This window comes from Phocoena phocoena, chromosome 7 (genome assembly GCF_963924675.1).
Source record: "Phocoena phocoena chromosome 7, mPhoPho1.1, whole genome shotgun sequence".
Taxonomy (NCBI): Eukaryota; Metazoa; Chordata; class Mammalia; order Artiodactyla; family Phocoenidae; genus Phocoena; species Phocoena phocoena.
Genome location: NC_089225.1, coordinates 16816968 through 16833830, shown reverse-complemented (window position 1 = coordinate 16833830; position 16863 = coordinate 16816968). Strand labels below are relative to the sequence as shown.

At 48.7% G+C, this 16863-nt stretch overlaps 1 protein-coding gene and 1 pseudogene across 1 annotated transcript in view; one reads left to right on the top strand and one right to left on the bottom strand.

Annotated features, from left to right (window-relative positions):
* Nucleotides 1–16863, bottom strand: part of GPR39 (G protein-coupled receptor 39) — a 232180-nt gene that overhangs the window by 18201 nt on the left and 197116 nt on the right. The gene's annotated exons all lie outside the window — the stretch shown is intronic.
* Nucleotides 1–16863, top strand: part of LOC136125877 (large ribosomal subunit protein P1 pseudogene) — a 101899-nt pseudogene that overhangs the window by 7924 nt on the left and 77112 nt on the right.

Sequence of the window (16863 nt, the reverse complement as noted above, 5' to 3'; positions counted from 1 at the left end):
TATTTCTTATTATAGATCACAACATCACAGGTGGTAAAGTAGCTCTCAGTTTTGGTGCACGCGTAGAGCTGTTAATCCTCAGTGAAAGCACCCTGATAGTCCTTTGGGGAACCACTATCCCTGACAATCCCTGAGGTTCGGGTTGGGGGTTGACTCCACTCTACATCCCCAAAAGTAGATAGATGCTGAAGGAGTGGGCAATCAGAGTCACAGTGGCCGGTTCAGTGACGGACACGGGACCCAGTCAGGCCAACCAGACGCAGTATTGGGACATTTGCTGGAACCACTTGGGAAAGAAATACTCTGTTGGTGTTGACCAACCAAGAAAATAGAAATCTGCAAGCCTGTGACTATGACTGCCCCAGCGTGGGAGAGCCTTCCCTGAAACTGATGTCAATGCAAAGGAAGGCAAAACAAAGACACAGTAAGAGAGAGTAAAGGATTTCTGACACTGTTTGAGACTGGACCCTACCAGACCTGAAATAAGACCTACCCATGGACTTTTTCAATTATATGAACTAATTCCTTCCTTCCTTCATTTCTCACTTTCTTTCTTTCTCTCTCTCTCTCTCTCCTTCTTAAACCAACTTGAATACAGTTTTCTCTTACTTCCAACCATAACAATGCCAATTATATAAATCTCTTTAATTTAATGTGACCTGTAGAGGCAATTTTTCATTCTCCTAAGGTAACATCACTCAGTCTCTCAGGTATAAACTGAATCCCTCCTGTAAATAAACATTTTCTTTTGCCCATCTGAAGTAAAAGAGAGTAAGAGGATTAGTGGCTGCTTTCTACCACTCATACCACTGGGACTTTATCTACTCGAAGCTTGATTTCTCTCTTTTCTCTCTATTGACTAAAGCAATCCAATCCTTTCCTTTCATAGGAAATCTATGCTTATTTACTTGTTTCCTGTTACAAAAAAAAAAACCCAGCTACCCTTTCTCTTCCTTTATGCAAGGTACTTTTGGATGTAGAATTTAGAGTTGGAAGGAATATCGAGTACATAATCCAGTGGAGCCTTATTATTTGGCCAATGAGAAAACAGAGGGTGAATGTGGAGCCCCATGCCATCAATGGCGGAGTCTCTGACTTCCAGTCAGTGCAATTTCAACAGCTATCGATGCTTTGCAATGACCTTGCACACAATCAAAGCTATTTGTGGGTGGATTAAAATACCGAGTACTTATCACATTGCCTTTCGAGAAAGCACCGCAGCCTTGGATTCTAGCCCCAGCGCTGCGCTCACCAGCTGTGTGACCTTGGGGATGTCATTTAGCTTTTCAAAATCTGATTTTTCATTTATAGATTCAGAGGTTGTACTAAGAGGATCATAAAATGTCATAAGTTTAACGAACCTAAAGCAGATCATGGACCGAGAGAAAGCATTCCTGCAAAACAACAAGATAAAGACAGATGATCTGGTCGGGGGGAAAAAAATGGGCAAACGACTTGAGCAGGAACTTCACAAAAAAGACCATCCAAATGGCCAACAAACAAATTCAAAGATGTTCCACGTCATGAGTCTTCAGGGAAATGCAAATTAAAAGCAGTTAGATATAACCACATATTGAACAGAATGGCTAAAATAAAAATACACGGGGTGGGGAAAAACATGTGTAGGCAAGGATACGGAGCAACTGGAATGCTCAAACACTGCTGGTGGGACGTCAGCTGGCACAACTACTTCGGAAAACCATTCGGCGGTCTCCACTAAAGCTGCACGTCTGTGTGCCCGATGACCCAGCAGGTCCACTCCCAGGTATATGCCGAGAGAAACGCATAAGATACATCCACCTAAAGACACGGACAAGAACGTTCACGGCAACCTTTCTAGAAGGGTCCCAAACTGGAAACTACGCAAAAGCTCATCAGTGGTAGAGAGTGTAGATAAATGCGATATCTGCACGATGGGACAATACACATTGCATAGAGCAGTGGGAATTGGCAGAATAAAGCACACCCTGCAATATGGTTGCATCTCACAAACATAATGCTGAGTGAAGAAGGCAGACACAAATGATTACGTGTTATATATGATTCTGTGTATACAAAGCAAAAAAACAGGAAAGCAAACGCGTGGTGTTAGAAGTCAGGATAATGGCTGCCCTTAGGGGGTAAGTACAAGGGGGCACAGGGGAGGTGGGGAGGTACTGGTGATGCTCTATTTCTTAATCTAGTTACGTGAATGTGTTCAAGCTGTAAACGTATAATATGTGTACTTTTCAGTATGCGTGTTAGACTTCAACAAAAAGTTCAAATTTTTTTTTTTTTTTTTTTGCGGTACGCGGGCCTCTCACTGTTGTGGCCTCTCCCGTTGCGGAGCACAGGCTCCGGATGCACAGGCTCAGCGGCCATGGCTCACGGGCCCGGCCGCTCCATGTGATGTGGGATCTTCCTGGACCGGGGCACGAACCCGTGTCCCCTGCATCGGCAGGCGGACTCTCAACCACTGCGCCTCCAGGGAAGGCCCTCAAAAATACTTTTTAAAAGTATTCCAGCATGGACAGTAAATGTCATTCCCTGTTATGGGCTGAATTGTTACCCCTCACAAATTCATATACTGAAGCCCTACCCCAGTACCTCAGAATGTGACTGTATGTATTTGTAGATAAAGTCTTTAAAATGAAATGAATTAAGTTAAAATGGGGTGATTAAAGTGGGCCCTAATCCAATGACCAGGTATCCTTATAAGAGGAAATTAGGATACAGACAACACAGATAGAGGGGTGACCATGTGAGGACACAGTGAGAAGGTGGCCGTCTGCAAGCCAGGAAGAGAGGCCCCAGAAGAAAACAACCCTGCTGGCTTCTTGAACTTGGACTTCTGGCCCCCAGAACCATGAGAAAATAAATTTTTGTTGTTTAAGTCACACAGTTGGTGGTATTTTGCTATGGCAGCCCTAGGAAACTAACTCAGCCACCCTAGATATTCTCGGCTTCATCTTATGCTGGGCATTGAGATACAAATGAAGTGCTTTCCTGGGAGGTAGAAGAGGCTTGGGCTGCCATGGGTGGAGGAGAGGAAGAGAGTAAGGGGGGTGGCGAGAGTAGTCCTCTATCCCAGCATCACCTGCCAGGCTGCTTCTGGCTTTTCCATCATTACAGAGCCTTCCCCAGCTAAAGAAAAAAGGAACAAGCCTCCTTCCTAAGGCAACTGTGCTGGTTTCCCATCTCAAAGCAATCACAACAGTCAGAGCTCTGGGATTTTTGCTTGAATAATCACAGAAGGTTTTAGAGCTGGAAGAGCCAACGGACATCGTCTCATCCAACCTTCTCATTTTATAAATGAGGAAAGAAAGGTCTAGAGAAGTTACGAAGCTCGTTCAAAGTCACACAGCAAGTGAGTGGCAAAGCCATGACTAAATCTGCACCCGCACACCTATATCCAGACCAGGGCTTGTGCATGGAATCCTTATTGCCTTCCTCTCTTTGGAGGGCAGGTTGAGGAGGAGATGCAGAGAGCATAGTTCAGCATCCTTTAGAAGCTTGTACTTTATCCCTGCCTTTTGAAGCAGCACCTACACCACTTCATTGTCACTCATGATCTACCCCCAACTCTCCCTTCTCCCATCATCTCTTCTTTACTCGCCACCCTTCAGGATCTCCTGGAAGTGTCTGGAATTGAGAGTCCAGGGTGCTGGGTTCTTCCACCTGTGTGGCTTCAGGCAAGTCACTAAAACTCCGTGCTGAGGCTTTCTCGTCTGCCCAACAGGCACCGGCTCCCTCTGGATGGCTGGGCAAGGCTCCCCGAACACCGTCCCTGAGACAGGCTGGGACCTGGGACCCTTTGCTGCAGTGCTTGCACCAGGACAAACGTCTCCTCCAGCAGCAAAATACAAACAAACTAAATGGGACTAAACGTAACTGTGTGCATGTACGGTTGGGGCAAATTATGGACAACAAGATACAAAAAGACCAAAAAAAGCCCAACTGCCACTTCCGAAGAGCCAGGAGCAAAACCCGGGTGTTGGGTACTGCACATGCCCCCTGCACTCAACACCACAGAGGGGTGGGCAGACCACCTAAGCCCCCCCCACTCTGGCCCGACCCCTGGACACACCCCTACCCTCACCCTATATAAGGATCCAGCTTGCCCCCCCTTCAGGAAGCGAGCAAGGGGACCTGTTACTTGTTCTCACTGCCCCCTGCTGCAGCAGGGGCCCCCGTAAAGCCTGGCCTGACTTTCTTGTCTGGCCTCTAGTCAATTTCTACGGATTGGGAAAAGCCAAGAACGCTGGTCGGTATCGCGCCCAGGCCAGAAGTCCTCCCCGCTGCCCTCCTGGAGAACCGAGGGGCCAGAGAGCTCGTGCAGACTTGGGTGGAGCTGCAGCCGCCTCTATGCATCTTCCTTCCACCTCCAGCCTGACCTCCGTGATGGGACCTCTAACGCAGGCCCCCAGCACCCCACGGGAGGGCTGGAAACAGACAAGTCGCCTTCTTATTTAGGATGAGGGAGCCAAAAGGTTATGACTTGTCCAAGGCCCAGTTTGGAGCTTTACGAATTCAGTCCTCACAGTAACCTTGGAAGCCGGGTATCATTCCGTCCACACAATAAACAGAAAACATCGACGTGTCCGAAGATGCGAGCTAGACGGGCTGGGCCAGGGTTTGATCCTGGGTCTCTCTGCCTCCACCATACTCGCCCTTCTGCTGTACCCCAACTGCCCCGATCTGTACCTCGAAATGGCAGCTTGGCAAATATTAGAGTAGATGGGTCATGTGCCCAGGACGGCAGGCGATAAGAGACCTCTCGGGCACTGACTGTCTCACAAGCGAGCTGGCAGTGGTGATGGCGAAACAGCCTCCTTTGAATGACTCAATTAGAAAACAAAATAAAGCAGAGCTTATCACAAGTCACAGTGTGTGGCTGACCATCTCCGTCCGGTCTGCTCACACCTTAGGTACCGACAGCTCTGGACACCGGCGCAGGGAGCTGTAAGCTCCAAGTCACAGACATCTACAGCCACGCCAATGACACCCTTCTTTCCCTGTTAACCTGCTTTTTGAAAGACCCTTCAGGCACGAGCTAAGGGAATTCACCCGAGCTCAGGGACCAGCTCTCAGCCGGCCAACTCCGCACACGAGGCAGGAACTTGGAAAGCTTCCAGAGACAGCTCAGAGAGGGGCTCTGGGGGCTGGGCTCAGGCCAGGTGAGAGCTGTGGCCAAAGGAAAACCACTGAAGCAGAAGAGATGCATAGTAGGCCTTCCTAGGTTTCCCTGGAGAGTGGACATATCAAAAACGCAAAAGCTGTGGTTTGATGAGTTAAATAGGACCCGTTGGTGACAGAGAAAGAAAGAAAGAAAGAAAAGGGCTGAGGGGAAGTGTCTGGGTGTGGGCAAGTGAAGCAAACTTATTCCCAAGAGACACTGGAGGGTGGGCAGGGAAGATTCCAGGCAGAAGCAGACACCAACCACCTTCCGCGTCTGGCGCAGAGGAACGGATCCCATCCAGCAGGAGAACGAGGGGCTCTGAGCTACACGGTCCCCCGCAAGAGCTGAGGTGGGGGCACTGCAGGGCGGTGTCTGCAGCAGGCCTGGAGACAGTGTGGCCTCTGAGCTTCACCATCCCAGGAAACACAACGAACTGAGGGGGGAGAAGGGGGAGTGGGGACGGTGGGAGGAGAAGCCTGAGTGGGTAGCAGAGGCCCCACCCCTCCCCAGAATGTCCCTTGCATGACTGCGTCATCAACCAAAAGGCATTGGGAAACCCTCCAACCCAAAGGGCCTACTCACCTGAGGCCCTACTGCCAACGTCACAGGACCAGCTGTGTAGGGAGCTGGGGCCTCCGGGCTCAGGAGGGAACAGGTGATCTCGGGGGAGGGGTTCCTGCACAGGACAGCAGGCCACTTACTCCCTAGCACCTGGGAAACTCTAGAGAAATCTCCAGCTGGACAACTGGCCCCCGGGCACCAAGCGCTCAAGGGTTTCTAAGGACCAGAAAGCGGCAGTGCCCTGGCCAAAAGGCCCCTGATATCCTCTCTAAGCAGAACTGGTCCCTGCCCTAAAGGGATATGTGAACTCAACTAGACAGCAGGACACAGTCAGCCGATGGCAGGGGTGAAGGGCCATCGCATCTGAACAAGGGCTGAAATGACAAGGCACGATTCAGCCACTTAGTCAAAACACACCGGGGCCAGGCACTGCCTGCCCCAGTCCCTGTGCCGGCCGGGGCCATGGGACTCTGGCCCACGTAGAGGTTGAGGATGCAGAGGAGGACATCTTACGGACAGAGAGCGGTGGGATCACGGGGCAAGGGTTCCAAGGGGACTGCAGGACGACAAGGCAGCCATAGATTGTGTTCACAGAGGGGAGAGGAGTGTGCCCCGCCACCCCCCTCCCCCACCGGGAAACGCATCAGCCACGCAAGGGGGTCTTAAGAGCCCCTGGTCTCACTTGGTCAAGGGCTGGGGTCTGAAGGCTGTTGGGTGTTCAGGTGACAGAGCTCTGGGGCCCACCCGGAGCTCTTCTCCCTGTGGTCTGTGCATCCTCCGCCCTGCTTCCTTGACCTCTCTGTGCTTCATCTGTAAAATGGGGCTAATGCTGCCACCACAGGGTTCGGCCCTTGGGCGCTGGAGGCAAGGAGGTTAGTTCCCCTTTCCCCTCTGGGACAGAGCTCAGAGGTGCGGAGGCCTGGAGACCTGCTCCAACTCACTGCGACCAAGCACACAGGCAGCCTGCTGCAGAGACACGCCCGCGCTTGCCCAATCTTTCACCGCCTTCCTCGGCCGTCCTGCCCAGTGCCTGAAACTGCTGTCACCGCGGCTGGCCGCTGAGGACACACGTGTCCCGATCCTGTTGCAAGGAGGTGCTGAGCCCCGTGTAGGAGATGGTCTGTGCGTGCCCCGCGGTGACTTGTTGTCTGGCTGAGCTGGCCTCAAGTTCATAAGAAAGTCTGCTGGGCTGCAGAACCCACGTCAGAAACCCAGCACCCCGGGAAAGTACACGGCGGGGTGCAGCAGCCAGCCTATCACAGGAGAGATGCAGGTGGGACCACGCCCCAGGGGAACCTGGAGAGTGCAGCCGCCTACACGGGGCGCTCCAGCCAGTGGGCGGCTGCCGTGCCCCTGCGGGATTGCCCCTCTGGTTGCAACACCTGCAGGCTCCCGGGGAGCTCCGCGGGCGCTCTTAGCTGACTCTACCCCGAATCAAAGAGGCACGCGGGGCAGGGCCCCCTTAACGCCCACATACTGGTCCAGGGGCTGTTGGCGCCCTTGACCTCCCTCCCACCTTCTAAAGTTCCAGGGGACCTCAGCGGCGTGGGCAGACAGCCTGGCGTTAAGTGAAGCCGGCTATTAAAGGCACTGCCAGGCCGGGAGAGGGTGATCCTAAAGACAGAGAGGAGGTAAAGATAGGGGAGGATGGAGTGGGCTGGCAGATGATCATAAAACCCAGACAGGCCCAGAGTCTGTGCCCCCAAAGCCCACAGCGGGCCCAGTATGCTTCTCAGGTAGGGAGGGTGCTCTGTGCGCCTCTGCCTTGGGGATGGTGCATCCCCCTCCCAAGTTTCCCACCCAGGCCAGCCCCCATCCTCCAGCGGCAGCCTTCATATCCCTGGGTTCCTCAGCACCCACCAAGAACTGCCTGTGTACTCAACACTTCTTTCCTCTTCGTCCCCATTTAGCCATAATAGAAGCTGTGTTCTCAATCTATTGTCACATTTATGATCCAGAAAGCCCTCGTTTCCTGCAATAATCTTAAGTGACAATTCAAGGCTTAAATGTACTTTAATGTTTTGTAATGCTTCGAAAGCAACATCTCGAAATTATAATACAGCCTCTGAAATTACTAGTCTGCGTGAAAAGAGGGAATGAACAACTGGAAAACGAAATGAAAATCCAGCAAATTGATCTAAGGCTGAAATGATGAGGTTTAGTAAGTTTCAGCGATGTGAGTGGGAGAATGCCAGGGTGACCGCTGTCAGGTGCCAGATGGCCTAGCTAGGGGAACAAACATCTAACTTAAGGAATGCCTTCTTTTCTCACTTTCCTGATCAATCAAGGAGGAGAGAGCCAGAATCTTCTCACCTGGATTTTTCCAGGGTGGGAAAAGGAAGGGCATATTTAAAGGGAACCAACCACCACCCCTGACCAAGGAAGAGAGTTTGAGAGAAGAAACACAGTAGGTAGTAGAGGGGGCGTGGGGCAGCATCAAACTAGAGAGAGCCTACTGCCGGCTTCCAAAGGTGGTTCTCTGTTAATTCCAACCATTTTTGTCAATGCTCACTCAGTGCCATTGTCTGATTTATTCCCAACGTTACTTCTAAGAACAGATGAGGACCCCCGAGGCTCAGAGAGGTTAAGGGACTTGGGCACGTACACAGAGAAAGCTGTGTGGCCTGGGTTTGAACTCAGGTTGAAGTTCAAAGCTTATACTCATACTTTACAGTAAAGAGAACCTGAACTTTTAGAAAGGATTTAAAAAGCTTTCATTAAAAGTAGTAATAATAACTCAATGAACAAATGAAAAGATAAACTGGGGTAAATATTTCCTGTACATATAACAAACAAATGCTGAATATAAAATTACCCAATATAAAAAGAGGTCTTAGAAATCAACAGAAAGGAACTTCCCTGGTGGCGCAGTGGTTGAGAATCCGGCCGCCAATGCAGGGGGCACAGGTTCAATCCCTGGTCCAGGAGGATCCCCCATGCCATGGAGCAACTGAGCCCGTGCGCCACAACTACTGAGGCCTGCGCGCCTAGAGCCCGTGCACAAGAGAAGCCACCGCAATGAGAAGTCCCCGCTCGCCGCAACTAGAGAAAAGCCCGCGTGCAGCAATGAGGACCCAACGCAACTCAGTAAATAAATAAAAGAAACCAACAGAAAAAGATTAGCGGTCCAAAAGAAAGGTAGATAAAGGACGGCAATAGGCAAAATTAATGGCAATAAATATACCAAAAAATAATTAACTTTACCAACACATGAAAAAAATGTAAATCAGAACCACAATTAGATCTCATTTTTGCCCTTCACAACGGTTTGAAAGATTGGTATATACAATATTGGTAAGGTTCCAGTATGGAAACGGGGTGGAGGCATTCCTATTCACTGTTCAAAGGGAAAACCTGCTCAACTCCCTTGGAGGCAACTGGGTAATATCCTCCAAAATCCAAACGCACATACGATTTTCCCCAGGAACTCCATCTCTAGGGCTCTAAGCCATAAAAAATACTTAGTCAAACGTGCAAATATTTTAGTACAAGAAATTCTGCTGCCAGAAAAAATTCTTACAATCCAAATATCCAGCAACAGAAGATACTCGATAATTACGGTACATCCACCCATAGCTGTTAAACAAATGAGACAACTCTGTCTGCACTGAAATGGACCCAAGATTACATTTCACTGTTAAGTAGAGAAAAAGGAAACCACAAAACATATGCATAGCTTGTGCTACTGGAAAAAAAAAAATCAAAGAAGTGTGTCTATGGATGGATGTGTTTCTGTGCATTTGTGTTCGTATAGAGAAACCTCTGGAAGAAGAGGCATCAGGTTCCACAGTGGACACCACGGGGCAACAGAACTGGGAGAGGAGAAGGGAGCTTCAGTTTCCACTTTATATATTCCTGTGTGCTTTGATTCTTTAAAAACAACTTTATGGGGAAAAACACAATATTCTCTGGGAAGGTAGTAGAAGAAATCCTAGAATGATGCATGGTAGCATTGGAACGCTGCAGAAAAGCAGTGAAGAAGCCCAGTGTCTGCCCTCAAGGAGCTCGTATGGGATCAGAGATTGACTTGCATTCAGAGACCGACAACCCTACAACAGGAGATCCTACAAAACTGGAAGAATGAAGACCCAAGGCCAGAGAGAACTACTGCATTCTGCAGAAGGCCGGGGGAAAGTGAAAAGCTGAAGAGGGTTTCTTAGAGAGGCGATACTCCCAATGGGCCTTGGGGAAGAAGTAGGATTTTGCTGGTTGAAAAGGAGGAAAAGGAAATCCAGGAGGGGAGGACGGGAACAGGCGCTGAGAGACTGCAGAGTGACATTTCGTTGAGCGAGAGCACAGGGACACCACAAATATCAGAGCGCTTAGACAGGCTCCATTACAGGGCAAGGATGCTGCCAGGTAGAGGGGAGGTGTAGACCAGGGTGCCTGGCATAGGGAAGGCTACCCCTTGCCAAAGGAACCTGTGGAGGCTCGGCCTGGTCCAGCCCCATCCCCTCTGGCCCACACTAAAGTCCACCATGAACAGGTTGAAGTGGACGGTGGAGCTTCTTCCACCCTCCCGTTGGCCTTACCTCCAGAATCTCCTCTCTACACTCTTTTCTTGGGTCCCTGGGTGCTCTCTCCCCTCGCCTTCCCCTACACTCAAATCCCTGCCACTGAAAACCTCAAAGGCTTCACCCTGTGGGGTGACAGATGCCCTCTCGGATGTCAGGGCAGCTCGATGAGTACAGAATGCTGGGGAGTAGGGCAGATCTGGACCAAACCCTGGCTCTGCCCCCTTCCAGCTGGGCAAAGAACCACCTCTTCTAGCCCATTTTCTCATCTGCAAACTGGAATAACACCAACAATCTCACAGGGTTATTGGGAGAATGATAAATAAAAACTGAGAGCAGACCTAGCTCAGAACCAAACATATACCAAACTCTCCACAAATAGTGGCTCTTACCTGGCTAGAAAGAGGGGAGGGGCAGACATGGACCGACAAAACCACAGTTCAGTAGAAAGATCACAGGAAAGGTTTTGGAGGTGAAGGGGGCTTTCTGAATTTCTATGAATCTCACCGTGGTGATTTAATCCATGTTGAAGGATCACCTGCTTCAAACATTTGGGTCAAAACCAAGGCTGGGACTGGGATGAGACAAGGGAGGTGCCTAGGGCACAAAATTTAAGGAGGCACTGGCTCTTGGGGCCGGGCAAGTGCAGAGTCAGCACCTGAGCGTGAGCGCCTCCTTAAATTTTCCATCCTAGCTGCCTCACTTGCCTTACCCTAGTCCTGGCCCACGTCAAAACAGTGGCTTAGAAATGAACCTCTAAGAAGCAAGATGTGAATTAAATAGAGATATTGCTACAGGGAGAAGCAAGCAACTGATCCCCCGGGCTGGGCAGATGTGTTTATCTGGAGTGAGAGGGGAGGGGGGAAGTGCAGTTACAATGAGTGACTTACCAGGCCTGGAGCAAGAGTTGGCGTCTACAAGGGCCTGATCTCACCGGTGAATTGGCCCTACCCGCCTCCCTGCAATTCTCTAGTCAGCTAGCGTTAACACACCTCAGGCCCACTCTTCAGTAGAGCAGACTCTGTCAGGAGCTGCCCTGCTGCCTGGCCCATCTCAGTGCGACGGACCATCCTTTGCAGATGGGAGGGAAATGTGTAATGATGCCTTCCAGAAAGGCATGAAAGTTGAAGATAACACCAAACAAGGGGCAGGCCTCCAGGTGAGGCTGGAGGAAGGAGAGTCACCTGCTTGTTGGAGATGAGGTATTCTGGGGAACTGCCAAGCAGAATTTCATTCGGCATTCAGTGCACGTCTCTGGGTTGTGAGATCATGGCTGAGTTTTCACAGCTCCTGATGACAAATCGTGAAAAACACGTCTTTCCCAATCTCTTTCCAGGTTCCTACAGATGCGATTAAATCCATGATTTGAGAACTTAAGAAGGCACCTCTCAGGTTTTGAAACAGCAAAGCAACAGGACTGGGGTGGGTAGAGGGGAAAATGAGGAGAGCCGGGAAGGGAAGCGATGCATGGGTTCAGGGAGAGGTCCCAAGATAAAGAGCAGACTTTAATTCTAGGGGGGAAAGAACACCAAAGAAGATTTTTTTTTTAATTAAGATAAGCAGTCTTGATTCTTGGTGCAAGAAAATTATCTATCCTGGGTTTTCTGGAGTTCTTGGAACTTAAAATGATGATTTAAGACAGCCACCCTGGACAGTGCAACTTTGGATGGGTGAAGAGAGATCAAGAAGAATTGAGAGGGCTTCCCTGGTGGCGCAGTGGTTGAGAGTCCGCCTGCCGATGCAGGGGACACGGGTTCGTGCCCCGGTCCGGGAGGATCCCACATGTCGCGGAGCGGCTAGGCCCGTGAGCCATGGCCGCTGAGCCTGCAGGTCCGGAGCCTGTGCTCCGCAACGGGAGAGGCCACAACAGTGAGAGGCCCGCGTACCGAAAAAAAAAAAAAAAAAAAAAAAAAAAAAAAAAAAGACTTGAGAGCCAAGAGGAGCTTCTGGACAAAGGGAAATTCACACTGAACTAAGGCATCAGTTTTGGCTTTCAGCTTATAATTCTGCAGTATGGGTACCATAAGTTGCTGCGCATGTCATTCTGTATGGACCTGTTTCATATAGCAAGAACACTCACCCACCAGTTCATTTATTTATTCACTAATTCACTCTCTCTAATTCACCTTTGTTAGGTGTCTATTAAGAGGCAGGCACTGTGTGAAACACTGGGGATATAAGCATAAAAGATAAGATGTTGACCCTTGAGGACATCACGTGCTAGTGGCAAAGACAAGTAACTCAGCGACTTCAATGGACCCTGATACTGATGGGGACGATGCTTCAGTGTCGAGATGAGAATGTGGAGGAGGAAGACAAGGATTAGAATAAGGACAAGCATGACGATAGGCTAACATTTATGCAGTGCTCATGGCACACCATGCCCTGTGCTAAGTGGCGGTGATATAGTAATGAACATGGGAGAGTTTCTGCCTTTGAAGTCCAACAGAGGAGACAAACTCATAAATAAGCAATTTCAGCTTATGCCCTCAGGGCTGTTCTCAATTACCTCAGATGACAGACAATTCCCACTCCCCATACCCGGTCTCAGAGGGATCAATGAAATCTTCCTGAAGGAGGAGTTTAAGCTGAAGTATGAAATGGGCATGAGATTTACCTAAGCAAAATGAAGGTAGGTAAGATTTTCTGGGTGGATACAGCAGCACACAGAAAATCTCACACAATAGGGGAGTTAAAAAAAAACGTTTTACAGACATGTTTGTTATCTATTTGGAGTGTGACAGAGCTGGAGCAGGTAGCAAGTGCAACAAGACAAGAAAAATAAACAAAATGATTGAAGAAGAAATGAAACTCTTGTTCACAGACTACATAACTATATACAGAAAATCCAAAAGCATCTACAGAGAAACTACTCAAATTAGTAAATGAATTTTGCAAAGTCCCTGGACATAAAGTCAATTTTTAAATGGATAATTTGCAATAGCATTTACAAAAATCAATACTTAGGGAATAAATCTAAAAACAATCAGCAAGACCTCTACACTAAAAATTATAAAACATTAATGAGAGAAATTAAAGAAAGCCTAAATAAATTCAATGCTGTAAAGATATAAATTCCCTCCAAATTAATTTAAAATCAATCAAAATCCCAGCAGATATTTTGTAGACATTTACGAGCTGATTCTAAAATTTATATAGAAATGCAAAGGGCTAAGATTAGCCAACGTAATCTTGAAGAGATTGAAGAGAAGAAAAGACTTATACTACAAGCTATCATGACCTATTATAACACTTAAGACCATGTGATAGTAGCACAAGGACAGATAAACTCACCAACAAAACAGAACAGAGGATCCAGATACACACATATATGGTCACCTGATTTATAACAAAGTGACTCTTCGGGGAAGCAGGTAAAGAATGGACTTTTCAATACATGGTCGACTGGATCTCCAAACGGCAAAAATAAATCTTGTGCCTAACCTGAAACCATACACGAAAACCAATTCCAGAAGAATTATAGATCAAAGTGTGAAAGACAGCGTTTAGAGTAAGCAATGATTTCCTTGTAGGAACTAATTAGAACAGAACCTGATAAAAATCACAGGGTCAGGAAATTAAAAATGCATCTCTCATGTCAGCAAAGAACAACCCAACCAAGACTGGTGGGGGGAATCAAAGGAGCTGGAACTTGAAGGAAAGAGATGCCTTGGGTTCACGGGAAGTTCCTAAGATGGAGAGCAAACTGTAATTTGACTCTAGGAAGGAAGGAATGCTAGAAGGTGAAGAGGAGGTTTGGGTCTTGCTTCTTGGAGCTTGGCCATGGTGATTTAGGAAAGTCAATACGGGGCACTGCAACATTGGGTGGATGGAGAGAGACACTAGAGCAACCATGAGCAGAATGAGCTTCTGGGCAAAGGGAGATGAAACTCGGTGTGCCTTCGGGCTGGTAATTGTGCCACGTAAGTATGTATGTAGATGAGAAGCTCAGTTTGGGTCATGGGACATCAGTTGATTCAGCATGATAAATGCCATGCCTCAAATGAAACACTTCACTAATTGCCCCCGAGGAAAAGAAATATACTTGCTACTTGTAGATGCCCAAGGAAGGACATTACTTAGAACAAATGCAAGTTCAATTTCAATAATTGATACTATATAACTCAGGTCCCACGTGCTGAGGCCACAAGGAGCCTGGGTGTTCTGATGGCAGAATGGCTTTATTAGATAAAAGCCTTTCTCAGAGGAGGGGTGCTTTGAGGGCCATGTCTTGAAGGAAGCGCCTGTTTTTACAACTCAGTACACTAGGTCTTCAAGCAGCTTTCAGGGCAATTTCATCAAGGGAAATTGGTCATAACAACCAAGAGGTGGATGGAGACGCTTAACTGAGCCAAGCTGAGATATGTAAATGGCTTAGTCTCTCCCCAGTGTTCTGAGGCTTACTGATTTCTCACCTAAATTTGCACTTGCTTGGTCACTTAATTTAAAAACTCAATCAAGTGACAGACTGTTTTCAGAAGATAGCGATGGGAAAGAGTGCTTTACCTGAGTTACTCTCAACTTGCCAACTTGGCCAACCATCTCCACCCCTTGACGTGGTTGGGAATCTTTGACGGCCAAGTAAAGAGGCCTTAATAAATCTAGAAGCCAGTCTTTCTGCCGCCCTTTTCTTGTAAGAAAGGAAAAATCATGGGATGAAGCCACTGGCGGAGCAAGCTGGAAGCGACAGATTTTCCTGCACCACGTCCTCCTGAAATGAATGAAGGGTACTTTGCCCAGATTCGGAACATAGGAAGTTGGGTGCTTCGAGATCCCGCAGACTGTGCTATGGTGAAGTAACTAGTGTGGCACAGACTGGCTAACTGGCCCAGAAGGAACTACATTTCTCAGCCTCCCTGGAGATCCGGCATGGCCACGTGATCTGGCAGCAATAGAAGGAAGGCAGAAGTGACTGCATGCCCTCCAGTACTGGCCCTGGAAGTTGCCCACACCTATTACGCCACACCCTTCCCCCTTCTGCCATCCTGATTCAGATGAACTCAGCAACCTTGGGAGCCATGCACTGACTATAGACTAAGGCAGAGCCCCGAGGGAGAAAGATTCTGGATTTGCGAGTCATCGCTTGGGGATGTCTCCCGACCATCAGGAACTTTGGATGTTTTCACGAGTGAGACATAAACTTCTATCAAGCCATCATACGTCATACATTTTGGAGTTGTCTGTTTTAGCAGTTAACGTTTTCTTAATTGATCCAGAATGTTCCTGCATGATGGCTATGTCTAGAACACTTGGGTGATTCGATAGCTTTGATGCTGAAGCCCAGTCCATTCTGGACCGGTTAGCACTGAACAAAAGAAAAGAACAAACCACAAGGGGCAGATAAGCATTTAGTCTCTGTGTGGACCTGACAGAGGGTCTGTGACCAAAGGGGTGAAGCATTCCCATGTATTCAACAGTCCAGTGAGAATGGGGGGGGGCAGGTAGCCAGACCGTTACTACGAATGCAGGGAGTTGTAACAGAATCGCTAACAGAGTCTCGCAAAATCAGGAGACACTTTCCTGGCAAGGGATGTTTAAACCAAGTCTTCAAGAGTGAACAGACAGGTACCAGGTAGAGACGAGGGTAGAGTAGAAGAAAGGAGGCTACAGCATTGTAGAACAAGGAAGCAGGGCTTGCACTAAATTACAAAGCTGGAAGGTCAATCTGGCTTGTGTAGCCAGAGATGACTCTGGACAGGGACTCCAGAACAAGGACACAAAGGAAGTGTCTCCAAGACCAGGCTGAAAGGTATGGCCCTCCTCCTGTCAGGGTGGTAGGACAGGAGGATTGGGACCCAACACACTTGTCTTGAGTGTGTCAGTGGCAGACCAAGAACAGAGGGTACGCTGGCAGAGAGCGGTGGCAGGGCCCCAGGAGGATGGGGCTGCAGTGATTCTGCCCGGGGATGAGCATCTAAACTCACTGAGAAGGCTCAAGCCTGCTGGCATTCAGGGCACCAGAAGCTCCCCCTGCTGAAGGGAGGCTGCAAGAAGCAGGCTGTCTCTCTGCCTGCGAAGCCAATTAGCACAGAGACTGCACATCGGTTTAAAAATTACACTGGACCTAGGCTCCAAATCCAGTTGCACCCCCGGTTTCTCTTTTTCCTTTCTTTCCTTCTTTCTTTCATGGCATGGCTTGCGGGACCTTAGTTTCCCCCACCAGGGATCGAACCCAGGGCCCTGGCAGTGAAAGCGCAGAGTCCCATCCACTGGACCGCCAGGGAATTCCCCCTTGGTTTCTAACTACACGACTTTATACAAGTGACTTCACCCCTCTAGGCTCGGTTTTCCCATCTGTAACAACTGGGCTGATACCATCCTTCTCAAAGTTCTCCATGAGCTAATACACACGAAGCACACAGCACAGGGCTTGGCATACAGTCAGTGCTCAGTGAAGAGCAGCCCTTGCTATTCTGATCCGGGAAAGTGCTTGGCGGGACTAGAGTGGCAGTGGGTAGAGGCAACAAAGAGGGAAAATGAATCGACCTCTTCCCTTCCACCCCCATTCCTACCATCTGAGCTGAGTACAGCACATCTGACCTCTAAGAATCCCATGGCCTGTGTACCTCAAATCCACCGTCTGCTGTCACACGTCCTCCCACAGCTGAATTTCAAAGAAAACACCCCAAG